This window comes from Triplophysa rosa, unplaced genomic scaffold, assembly GCF_024868665.1.
Source record: "Triplophysa rosa unplaced genomic scaffold, Trosa_1v2 scaffold4_ERROPOS473193, whole genome shotgun sequence".
Lineage (NCBI taxonomy): Eukaryota > Metazoa > Chordata > Actinopteri > Cypriniformes > Nemacheilidae > Triplophysa > Triplophysa rosa.
In genome coordinates, this window is record NW_026634507.1 from 49,542 (window position 1) to 62,332 (window position 12,791).

The 12,791-nt window shown below is 40.9% G+C and overlaps 1 long non-coding RNA gene across 1 annotated transcript; it reads left to right on the forward strand.

Annotated features, from left to right (window-relative positions):
• The first annotated feature begins 9,080 nt into the window (after positions 1-9,080).
• On the forward strand, positions 9,081-10,273 carry LOC130550964 (uncharacterized). Its single transcript, XR_008962516.1, has 3 exons — positions 9,081-9,708; positions 9,796-9,859; positions 9,944-10,273. It is a non-coding gene; the product is annotated as an uncharacterized LOC130550964 (long non-coding RNA).
• Positions 10,274-12,791: the final 2,518 nt, after the last annotated feature.

Here is a 12,791-nt window from a genome sequence, read left to right on the forward strand (position 1 = left end):
TGTGTGTGTGTGTGTCTCTATGTCTATGTGTGTTAGTACGTGTGCATATTGTGTGTGTGGAGTGTTTTGTATGTGGGTATGTCTGTCTTCTGTGTTTTCAACCTTTTCTTGTTTTTGCAGGTACAACTTTAATTATTTTTGCTTATAGTCAATATGTCTCATGTACAGCTGCTTTGTAACAATGACAATGAAAATTGTAAAAGCGCTATATAAATAAAGTTGAGTTGAGTTGAGTTCCCTGAAAAAGCGGGAACGAGATGCTGCGATTCAAAGCCGCACTGTGGGCGTGCCCGGACATCCTTTCAGACAAAGTTTGAACCTGAGGATATGTACGTTTCACACATATTTATAGACCTCATGTGTGTGTAATTAATTACGTCACCCACCGAGGTTATTTAAGCCAATTTTTGGTGTGTTTGGCACAAGTGCTTCACAACCGGTCGAACAAAGAATGTTCCCATAGTTCCTGCTTTTTCAGGGAACAGGGTTACAGCCAAGTAACCCGGGATGTTACTTATCTGTATTTATTGAGTTATTATTATTTAAATAAAACAACCCAACTGCTTAAAGGATATTACTTGGAATGCACAATTAAAAACATGGTTTATGAAAATTAATCTGTTTTTGCAAATGAACTCTTCACTTTTATTTCAGCACACACAACACAGGATGCCTGTAACCATAGCGAATGATTTAATTTAAAGATGGCGCATTTATAAATAAAGTAATGTTTATTTTTACACAAGAGGTTGCATTGTATAAACAACAACAGGTGTGATACTATCTGCAATATTGTACTAAAAACCAAATGCAACACTCACGTGCATACAGTATGTTACACAACAAATCTGCCTTTGCAGTGGCGTCTATGATGAAAGCTTGTAGACAGTATGACATAGTGTAGCGCGGCTGAGAGCTGTGCAAAACATTACAAATGGGCAGTTGTGGCCTAATGGTTAGAGAGTCGGACTCGTGACCAGAAGGTTGCCGGTAACAACTGAGGTGCCCTTGAGCAAGGCACCTTACCCCTACTTGCTCCCCGGGCGCTGCAGTGATAGCTGCCCACTGCTCCGGGGGTACGTGTGTTCACCACTTGCTGTGCGTGTGTTCACTACTCTCTGGATGGGTTAAATGCAGAGGTCACATTTCGTTGCCTTGTACTTTATTGTGCAATGACAATAAAGTTTAATCTAATCTAATCTAAAATACGAAGCAGTTTACGGTCAACTCGGTGCACTCATTAGAAAAGTTACAGTCAGAGAGTGACGGGTGACATGACAGACAACTAGCTGTACAGTACGGTTCCTTTTACACATCAGGGCTTCTCCGTAAATGGGGTGACTGAAGTTGACACAGTGTGCTAACGCACTTACCCCATATTATGTTTCTTGGGTCTGCTTCATTCCTTTCAAGGCAAACAAACCAGCGTGCCTTTACCTGTTGCTTAGTGACGGTTGTGTTAAAGTCAGTCAGAAATGCGCAGGTGCTGCGCTAGGGCTGGGCGATAAATAGATTTTATCGATTAACTCGAATGTGTAGTTTACGTCGATTTGTTTGAATTAAAATCGGTTTTCCTTTAAGATGCACCGACGCTCCCTTGTGAGCTCCAGTACAATCGAATGGGCTCAGCCCTCCCCCCGCGCGTTTGCCACAGAGATACACAAACAACATGGCAGCGAGCAGGAAAGATCTCGTTCCGAAGAAATTATGGTGTCTTCCATAATTTGGAATTGGTTCGGTTTTGCGGCGTCAGACACAGAACAAACAACACCCCGCTGCAAAGTGTGCTTGAAGATGGCGCCGCGGATGGCTGCCTCGGTTTGGAGTGCTCTAGTACTTATGTCTTTTTTGTTTGTTTTTCCTGTTTTAAGCTACTCTTCTTTAATCACTTTTACCAGGGACGAATTGCTTAACATTAAGCAATGCCCTTCTATCAATCTTTTCCCTAATTTTGAAAATTCAGACGTCTTACTGGACATTTTACTCGGAGGAGCGGCAGCTCTGTACAAACGCTCTAAAAGACGCAAGCGGGGAAAGCGAGCGGGTGCGCTCGTCAGACTCCGACGACGCGGATTTAGGACCCCGCTGCCGAGTATACACCTGGCGAATGTCCGCTCCCTTACCAACAAAACGGACGAAATACTCTTACTCACCAGGACAAACAAAGATTTTTCCAACTCCGCTGCGCTGTGTTTCACAGAAACATGGCTCAATGACACCATACCGGACAGCGCGTTACATCTGCCGGGTTTTCAGCTGTTCAGAGCGGATCGCATTGCCGAGTCAACAGGGAAGACACGTGGTGGTGGATTATGTTTTTATATAAACGAAGGTTGGTGCAGAGATATAACAACACTGAAGAAGATGTGCTTTTCGTACTTAGAAGCGTTCTCTATCAACTGCAAACCTTTTTATTCGCCACGCGAGTTTTCCTCATTTATTCTCGTGAATGTTTACATTCCTCCACATGCTTGTGCGAGCGCGGCGCTGCAACAGCTGGCGGATTACATCACTGACACGGAGCAGCAACACCCGGATTCTCTTATTATTATTATTGGGGACTTTAACAGAGCAAACCTCTCCCGTGAGCTGCCAAAATACAGGCAGCATATCACATGCCCCACCAGAGACAGCAACATTCTGGATCACTGTTACACCACAATACGGGATGCATACCACTCTGTTCCCAGAGCAGCTCTGGGTCTCTCTGATCATTGCCTGGTTCATCTTCTTCCGACCTACAGACAGAAGCTTAAATCTGCCAAGCCTGTAGCAAGAACAGCAAAGAGATGGAGCAGCGAAACAGAGCAGGCCTTACAAGCCTGTTTCGACTGCACGGATTGGAGTGTCTTTGAAGCTGCAGCCACTGATCTGGATGAGTTAACTGACACAGTGACATCCTACATCAGCTTCTGTGAGGACATGTGTATTCCCACCAGGACTCGCTTAACATACAACAATGACAAACCATGGTTTACAATGAAACTGAGACAGCTTCGTCAGGCCAAAGAAGATGCTTACAGAAGTGGGGACAAAGTCTTGTATAATCAGGCCAAAAACACACTGACAAAGGAGATAAGAGCAGCTAAGAGAAGCTACTCTGAAAAGCTGAAGAACCAGTTTTCAGCCAACGACCCTGCATCAGTGTGGAAAGGCCTGAAAGACATTACCAACTACAAGCCATCATCCCCTCAGTCTATGGGTAATCAACGACTGGCTGACGACCTGAACGACTTCTATTGTCGTTTTGAAATGCAGAGTCTCACCCTTCACACCCGCCCTGACCCTATCTCTGCTATACCATTAACACCTCCTCTTGACATTCAACCTGCACTTAAGATCTGCGAAGAGGATGTTTGCCAGCTTTTCCGCAAACAAAAGATCAGAAAAGCACCAGGCCCAGACAATGTCTCACCCTCCTGCCTGAAAGTCTGTGCGGAGCAGCTGTCGCCCATCTTCACTAATATTTTTAACAGATCTTTGGAGCAGTGTGAAGTCCCTTCATGCTTCAAACGCTCCACCATCATCCCTGTACAGAAGAAACCCAAAATATCTGGACTTAATGACTACAGGCCTGTTGCTTTAACATCTGTGGTCATGAAGTCATTTGAGAGACTTGTACTGGCCCACCTGAAGGACATCACCAGACCACTTCTTGATCCCCTCCAGTTTGCTTACCGAGCAAACAGGTCTGTGGACGATGCAGTAAACATGGGACTGCATTACATCCTACAACACCTAGACAGACCAGGGACTTACGTCAGGATCCTGTTTGTAGACTTCAGCTCGGCCTTCAACACCATAATCCCAGACCTCCTCCTGCCCAAGCTTACCCAGCTCTCTGTGCCAACCTCTACCTGTCAGTGGATTATTAACTTCCTGTCGAACAGGCAGCAGCTAGTGAGGTTGGGAAAATTTAAATCCAGCACATGTACCATCAGCACCGGAGCTCCTCAAGGATGTGTTCTTTCTCCACTGCTATATTCACTCTACACAAACGAATGCACCTCTACAGACCCTTCTGTCAAACTCCTGAAGTTTGCAGATGACACCACAGTCATTGGCCTTATTCAAGACGGTGATGAATCTGCCTACAGAAAGGAGGTTGCTCAGCTGGCTGCCTGGTGTAGTCAAAACAACCTAGAGCTGAATGCATTCAAGACAGTGGAGATGATAGTGGATTTCAGAAGGAACCCTCCATCACTTCCTCCCCTCACCATCCTGGACAGCACTGTGGATACTGTGGAGTCATTCAGGTTCCTGGGCTCCACCATCTCTCAGGACCTGAAGTGGGAGTCCCACATAGACTCCATTGTAAAGAAGGCCCAGCAGAGGTTATACTTCCTCCGTCAATTGAGGAAGTTCAACCTACCACAGGAGCTACTGACCCAGTTCTACTCAGTGGTCATCGAATCTGTTCTGTGCACTTCAATTACTGTTTGGTATGGCTCGGCCACCAAATCAGACCTACGAAGACTACAACGGACAGTTCGTAGTGCTGAGAAAATTATTGGTGCTCCTCTGCCCACACTTCAGGACCTGTACGATTCCAGAGTGAAAAACAGGGCAAGAAAAATCATCATTGACTCCACACACCCAGCACACAAACTCTTTGATCTGCTGCCCTCTGGCCGGCGCTTTAGAGCACCAAACACCAGGACTTCCAGACACAGAAGCAGCTTCTTCCCCCAGGCAATCTCCCTCCTAAACAGATAACTGCTCCTTAAGAGCAATATTCCACTTCCACTACTCCTATAGTGTGCACTATAGTGCCTTATTATATCTACATCTTATGTATACATGCATATAACACTACCTCTACTTACTAAATTATCCATTTGCACAAGTGTACATACAATATGTTTATTCTACTATATACTACCCTGTACAATGTCTCTTATATGTTATTATCCCCCATTTTCTGTAAAATAGTCTTTATTTTATATATGCACAATTTAGAATCTTTTAGACTGTAAATCGTATTATATTGTATTGTCATTGTGTTGAATGTCTGTACTAGAAGCTTCCAACACCAAAGAAAATTCCTTGTGTGTGCAAGCACACTTGGCAATAAAGCTCTTCTGATTCTGATTCTGAAGTCTGTTGCTAGCAAAGGTAGCAGTATGACCAATTTACTGCAGCACAAGCACACCCGCCAAAAGACAACCTACAGTCTTAGAAACATTTACAAACTGTATTCGGTATGATAAGAATTCGATCACGGATGCAGTTGCAATGTATATTGCAAATTATGGTGTCTATATATACAGTGGAAAAGCCAGGGTTTATTCAGATTTTGGCCCCTAGGTATGTGCTACCAAGCCGCAAATATTTTTCTGAAGTTGCCTTGCCTCATCTATATAACAGTACATGCCAAAGGATCGCTAGGGAGCTGGAATGTGTGGCGTTTTACTCCGCCACAACAAATTTATGGTCTAGCTGAACGATGTAGCCCTATAGGAGTTTAACAGTGCACTTCATTAACGACGACTGGACTCTGGGAAGCGTCTGCCTCCAAAAAGCTTATTTTCCTGACAATCACAAAGGCAAAATAATTGCCCAGGGGCTAAAAGATGCTCTGAGCTCTTGGAACCTTGCTGAAGACCGACTCATCTGTATGACTACAGACATCGGCACCAACATGATCAAAGCTCAGAAAGACAATGAGTGGCCCAACCTCCCGTGCTTTGGACACAGATTGCACAATGCTATAGGTAAGAGTCTAATGGATATGCATTCAGCAGTCATCATCTTGTGCCCACTTGGCAAGATCTCAATGTAGTGGAGTCCATAAATAAAGCTGTGAAACCGCTCCAAGACTTTATCGACGCACAAACATTAAACCAGCGCTCCATCTGTTCAAAGTCTCGTAGTCTCCAGTCTCGTACAGCCAGAGGAGGAAGACACAGAGCTCAGTAAAACAATAAAAAGAAACATAATGTGGTACCTTGAAGACAAATACAGCGACCCTGTGAAGAATGAACTCTTGGACATGTCCTCACTGATGGACCCAAGGTTCCGCACAACCTACATTGACCCAGACAAGGTGGAACAAGTAAAAAAAAGAGCCATCACTGAAATCATGTCTCTACCTTCTCCTGCCAACAACAGTACACCACAGCAGCCTGGTCCATCTGTGCAGGTGCACCAAGCACAAAGAAGCACAGCCTCCGCCCACAAAAAAAAACAGTGTCATCTACCCACCAGTCATAGGCAGTAAAGATAGGGACTGAGCTGAACTTACTTATTGACCCCTGAGGTAGACCAAGACCCAGATCCTCTTGACTGGTGGAAGCGCCACCAATAGAACTTTCCAAGACTAAGTGAAGTGAAGTGACATATTTGTCAAGTATGGTGACCCATACCCGAAATGTGTCCTCTGCATTTAACCCATCCAGAGAGTAGTGAACACACGCACAGCAAGTGGTGAACACACGTACACCCGGAGCAGTGGGCAGCTATCACTGCAGCGCCCGGGGAGCAGGTAGGTGCCTTGCTCAGGGGCAACCTGAACCGAACCGGCAACCTTCTGGTCACGAGTCCGACTCTCTAACCATTAAGCCACGACTGCCCCCTAAGTAGTCTGGCAAAAAAATACCTCTCGGTCCCAGCAACAAGTGACCCTTCAGAGAGGGTTTTCAGTGTGGGGGGGCATTGTTACATGCCACCATGCATTCCTCAAGCCAGAGGTAGTAGACCGGCTGGTCTTCCTGGCTAAAAATGTTTAGGAAAAAAAAGACTAAAAACAGCACAACAACCTCATGCTCTCATGCACGGATATTTAATGTTGTTGAATGTTTTGTTTGCACTTTATCAGAACTACCTCCTATCTACTGAATAGCAAACTTGTTTAAAAAAAATCAAAAAGTTTTTTTATGTTTTATGTTATGTGACATTTTATGTTATGTTACATTTTCACTCTTTACAATGTCAGGGCCTGCCATCTTGTACTTTTTGGCACATTGTTTCAGATTTCACTTTAACACCAAGGGGGAAATCCAGATCAAATCCCAGAAGGGAAAATCAAAACAAAATAAAGTTTAAACTTGTTCTGAACAATTTCTTTGTCTTCTGCGGATTTATTTTTATCAGACTTTTTGTGAAAAAATCTGGGATTTTTTTAGGCCATATCGCCCAGCTCTATGCTGCACAATTCGACTACTCATTCATGAGTTGAGTATGTGCGCTCAATCTGCGGAGCATTTAAAAATAACCCGCAACATCTGGACATGATTCTCATTACCGCGACCCCTTCAAAAGACTCACAGACCCCCCCTCACAACCCATTTTCAAAACTCATCGGATCTAGACGAATCACAATGACCCATTTTGGGTCCAAGTTTGCATCCCTGATATAAAAAAATCAAAAATCTGAGCCAGGGAAATATTCAAAGCTTGGTTGATTTGACACAGAATTACACCACTGACAGTCATAGAAATGTCATGTGTCTCTTTAGCAAAACATATATGTCAAAAGATCAGAGGAAATTTGATTTCTCATGTCATCACCTCTTTAAAGATTTAGGATTTTCTACTTGCAAATGGGGTGTTTAGTATCTGGATATGTTTAGCAGACATGGATAAAAACATACATTTTTTAAATTTTCTATTACTCCTGCTGTTACTCTTCTCTTATGTCCAATATCTCTCTACAATGTGAGCATAAGGATTTAGTGGCATATCATCTGCCCGCTGTCTCACCTCCTCAGTTTCCTCCTGTTTCACATGCTTCACTTCCTGTTGTCTCTCCTCCTCTATTTCCTCTGGTTTCACCTCCGCCATTTCCTGTTGTATCATCTCCTCCAGTTTCAGCTGTTCCACGTGCTGCTGTCTCACCTCCTCCATTTCATGTCGTCTCATCTCATCCATTTCTTCCAGTCTCACTTCCTCTATTTCCTCCAGTTTCACATGCTCCGCTTCCTGTTGTCCCATCTCCTCAATGTCCTCCAGTTTCACCTCCATTATTTCGTCCATGCATATCTGTTAAGAAACAGTTTTTAACGCGTTTTCAATTAAAAATCACATCTAATTGCTATAATGGCAATAACTATTTTATTTTGATAATGAACCAGCTGTCAGGTTGCTGCGATGGTGGAATATTGTGTGTGCACCGGCGCAATCGCTGAAGCTGTTACTTATGATGGCAGAAACAACTTTAAAAACTATGATGATTTATGGTCAAACAGATATGACTATAAGTACGTCATTCGATACTACAAACTTGAACCAAAAACAGAACATTGCGCTTTTGCAAAATAAAGAAAACTTACAGGATGCGCTCTGTCATCTCCTTTCCTTGACCTGCACCTCATAAAACTGAACCAAATCAGCAGCATATTGACACAGTTTTTCCATTTCGTTTTGTTAAACGTTTTCCCTTTCTTTTCCCAGCCATCGACGATATATCTCGTCATTTAAAAATCAACAGTTCCCTGCCAAAGACGAGTTATTATGGGAATCAGTGTTTGTACTGTTGTATACAGATAAGGTATACAGATTCTCTTAATCTAGACCAGTGGTTCTCAAACTTTTTTGTTGTAAGGCCCCCTTGTGTAGAGTGCTTTGCTTTGCGGCCCCCCAAATAAAGATTTACAGTATAATCTTAAACTTAAAATTGTAATTATACCAAAAACATATTCAGTTATTCAATGCTAAAACAGTAATTTTTTGATAGTTGGTCTTATTTTTCTGATGTTTGATTGCACAAAATTTATGATAAATATCTATATTTCATCAAATCTTCATCCCCAGTTTGAGAACCACTGATCTAGACCGTATGTGTTTTACATGTTTTTGGGGTAAATATTTGAGTTTTAATCATTGTTCAGAGTCTAATCTGGGAAGTCTTTGACAAAAAATGCTAATTAGCATTTTATTCAAAATGATGCATTTTTAAAGACACATGACGTACCGGTTACGTCATTTATTGGTCATTTTTGGTAATTTCATGATTTACCAGCTGGCAACGTTGCTGGCACGTCCCAGGCACGTAATTTCATTACCATTAAATGACCAATTCATGACGTTGCCTGCACGAACTCCTGACATTACATGATAACCAAAATGGTCCAGTTACGTACTATATTCGTAGTATTTTGGTAATTACATGACCTAGTGGTAACGTAAAGTACACGTCCTAGGCATGTAATTTCATTACCAATAAATTACCAATTCATAACGTCACATTTATCGTCTCCTAACATTGCTGGATAACCAAGAACGGTCCAGTTACGTAATATATTGGTTATATTTTGATATCAACATCACCTGCTGGTAACGTAACTGCCAGGTCGCAAGCACGTAATTTCATTACCATTTATATTAGCCCATGCTTAACATTGACGATTCACACGACACTTATTATGCTTGTTTAAAACGTTTTTAGTCTTAACATTGTAAATCTGCCAGATTTACAACAGATTTAACACGCTATGCAGGCTGCTCTGTGTTGTATGGGAATAATAACAGCCCGTGCCTCCCGCCTTGTCTCTAGTCCAGAGCAGCGCGCGCAGAGCTGAACTGCGCCTGACAGGACTGCTCGTTTCTTCGAAGTTCTAATTTCACAACAGTAGATTAAAGAGTTGTATAAATCGCATTTTAAATGAAATATTTACTCGTAGGCTGACAGAACGGCGTAACAGTGCTTTTTTGAGGTGCTTCTTTACTGACTGGAACAAAGTCCGCTGACAGGAAATGTTGTTTTATCAGGTGAGAGACTCCAGTTGCTTTTCAACAAATGCGTTTATGAAAAAAATTTGAGTAAAGTGCCTGTTTAAGGTTTTTTTTATTTTTAAGGTATTTATACAGCGGATTTATTCATCACCAAGATATGTTTCCACTGACAAAACAATTCATTCAGGTAAGACATGGCCTATAGTGGTTTGTATGAAATGTATAAAATGTTCTTTAAGTAATTATTTGGTTTTATTTTTATATTATTTAGCACTGGTGGCTGTTAAGAGCAGAGTGACCATGGCAACCGGAATATGAAGACCAACACTGTCACATTACGTAACACTCATTTCACTCAAGTGTTTTTGTTCATATTTATCTGTAAATTATGTTGTAGCATGCTTAAATCATATGTTATGTACATTGTCTTTATGCTGTTTTATAACTATATATAGCTATTATGTATTTTAATAGGTGTTATACAAATTACTGTTAATTGATATAAACCTGTTCCACGTTTCTTGAAGCTTTTATTCTTTTATTATTTTGACAGTTGTTGAAGCAAAATAATAAAATGTTATTGTGTACTGTTTTACAATAAATGAACTGAATTTTGAGTATGCATTTGTAATTTATAAATGAATATATTAATAACTATCTGACGTTGTCACAACGGTATGATTACGTAATCTGATGACCACACTTTCGTTGTGACAACGTAATTTGTAACTTTGTGACTACTGGAAAAGTGAAATTCCTGGATTCGTTGCAACAACGTAACTCTGTGACGTTGTTAGTAAGTAACCTCCACGTTGTTACAATGTAACAAAGAGGACATTGTCACAACCCAGCAAACACAGAACATTCCCCTAACGTTAGTTTTTGGTTCCCTTTTGGTTAATTTTTTGGGAACCAAAAAATAATGTTCTAAGAACGTTCTTTTCAGGTTTTATTTTTTGCAACCAGAAAATAACGTTCCCAGAATGTTGCAGGCTGCTTTTTTTAAAAATAACCAGAACATAACGTTCTCTGATGGTTATTTTCTGGTTATTTTTTGCAACCAGAAAATAACCAGAAAGTAATGTTCCCTGATGGTTATTTTCTGGTTATTTTTTGCAACCAGAAAATAACCAGAAAACAACGTTCTCTGATGGTTATTTTCTGTAACGTTCGACCATAATTTTTTATGGTAAAAATAGTCAAAACTGGTAAACGTCAGTGACATGTGCAATACATAAATTATAAGATCACATTGAAAACCAAATGAAATTAATAAATGTGCCCTTTAATGGCTGAAAATAATAAACTAGTTAAGCTAAATGAAAATACAATCATCTATATCCATGTGTATTTCTTTAGTGTGGTTGTCTGTTACTGTATGTGTGTGCGCTCGACCACGTGCACTCTCCGCTCTGCCGCGCACTCCCGTCATTTAAAAATTAACGGTCATTTCGTTTTACCTCACCGACTAACACATTAGTTTAGCGATTTATTTATTTTAAGTTTTTATTTAAAACCGTACAGATTTGAGAGTAGACTTATATTTTCGTAATTTTCGATTAATCAACAGACCGTGATGAAAGGACTGAAACTCAGGGCTTTTGATTGTTATATCTAAAGACGGAGCCGTGCTATACTTCTGTGGTGAGACAAGAATATTGTTAGCCTGAAGATAATTAAATGTTTATTCTTCGGTCAATAAAAATCTGCTTTAAATATTGTGTTTAAGTCATTGGTTATTTTATTTCGATATCTATAATGTCTGATGTTGAGGTAGGCCTACACACAGTGTGGTTTTATTAGAAATTATATACTGTGCTGTTTAAATCGAAAATTACGCTACTTCAGTGATGAAAAAGGAATTATTAGGCTAAAAGAATAATCTAATGCATTGATTTCATCCTCCATATTGTGTGGGATGATGTATTTTACTTATTTTAATTAGATTAACGTTAGACAAGCAATGGATAAAAACACAGCATGGATGTATTCATTACTGACGTATAAACGGACCGAGAAAAATATTTTAGGCTAACGTTCTGGGAATGTTCCCCTAACGTTAGTTTCTGGTTCCCAGAAAGTTTTTTTAAGGTTTGTTTTTGGTTATCTTTACGGAAATAAAACATTAGTTTCATGGTTTCTATAACGTTAGGGTAACGTTCCCCTAACGTTAGTTTTTGGTTCCCAGAACGTTATGGGAACCAGAAACTAACGTTCTATTAACGTAAAGAAAACTTTCCTGGAGAACCAAAAACGAACCTTAGAAAATAACGTTCTGGGAACCAAAAACTAACGTTAGGGGAACGTTCTGGGAACTAAAAATTGTTAGCTGGGAACGTGGAGGTTACTTACTAACAACGTCACAGAGTTACGTTGTTGCAACGAATCCAGGAATTTCACTTTTTCCGGTTGTCACGACGTAACTAGTTATGTTGCCACAATGAAAGTTTGGTCATCATATTACGTTGCAGTTACGTAACAATCATGTGATATGGTTAGCTGGGCTACCCACATTTAAGAGGTGATAAAAAAGAACAAATGAAGATAGAAGAATATGGTTTCTTTTGTTTAAAGTTCTTTCATTTGATATATTGTTTGTCCAATATATTAATTTCAGAAAATGTACTGTGAACCATCAAGTTTTAGGGCGTTTTCAGACTGGGCTCGTTTGCTGCGGTCTGAAATTGAGTGCAATTGTTCCCGGCGCCCCCCCCCCCAGACTCAACTTGATTCTGTCGAACCCTGGTGCATTTGCATTCGTCTTACGTCATGAAAAATGTGCACTGCGCATGACAGAAAACAGAACACGGATCAATATATTGTGTTGTTATGCGCAGCAGAGTAAATTACATTTGGGTTTTATGTATGCGCATTGCATGCAGTGGCTGAGCTAGAGTTTTATATATGGGGTGGCCAAGGCTACTTCAGGGTGCCACAGACTATGACAGAAAATGTATGTGTAACCCTAGTCTCAGCCTCAGACGTCACGCCCACGATCAGTTGGCTGAACGTCTGATACAATTGGCACACTTTTTTGGAAACACTTCAATGAGTTCGAAGTCGTTGTCTGATTGGTTAAATTCCACAGGATTTCCGGGAGACGTGTGTGTCGCGTAGTT